The sequence below is a fragment of the Triticum dicoccoides genome, chromosome 7A (genome assembly GCF_002162155.2).
Source record: "Triticum dicoccoides isolate Atlit2015 ecotype Zavitan chromosome 7A, WEW_v2.0, whole genome shotgun sequence".
Taxonomy (NCBI): Eukaryota; Viridiplantae; Streptophyta; class Magnoliopsida; order Poales; family Poaceae; genus Triticum; species Triticum dicoccoides.
In genome coordinates this window covers 462,123,908-462,124,282 of record NC_041392.1, presented here as the reverse complement: position 1 = coordinate 462,124,282, position 375 = coordinate 462,123,908, and positions in this window count along the sequence as shown.

The following is a 375-nucleotide window of genomic DNA, read 5'->3' as shown; positions in this document are numbered from 1 at the left end:
CCGGGGACATCGCCGGACTTGGCGCTCGCCGAAGTTGTCGTGGGGTTCGCCGGACGACGAGGGAGGCCGGAGAGGTGGCCGGATCGGCGGGGGCGGCGGCCGGAGCGAGGAGGCGCAGCGCTCGACGGTCGGGACGAGGCGTGGCGGCCGCGGTCGACGACACCGGCGATGGCGCGCGGCGGCTCCGGCGGAGGTGCGGCGGCTCGGGCGCCCGGAGCTGGGGAAGACGGGCGGCGGCGCGGTCGGGCGCCTCGGGCCCGGTCGGCGATGGGGAGGGCCGGCCTCGGGCCTTCGCGGGCCGCGGCGGGCGACGGTGAAGTGGGGCTCCAACTTGCCACGTGGCGGCGTGCGGTTGGACTGGGCGGAGCGGCGGAC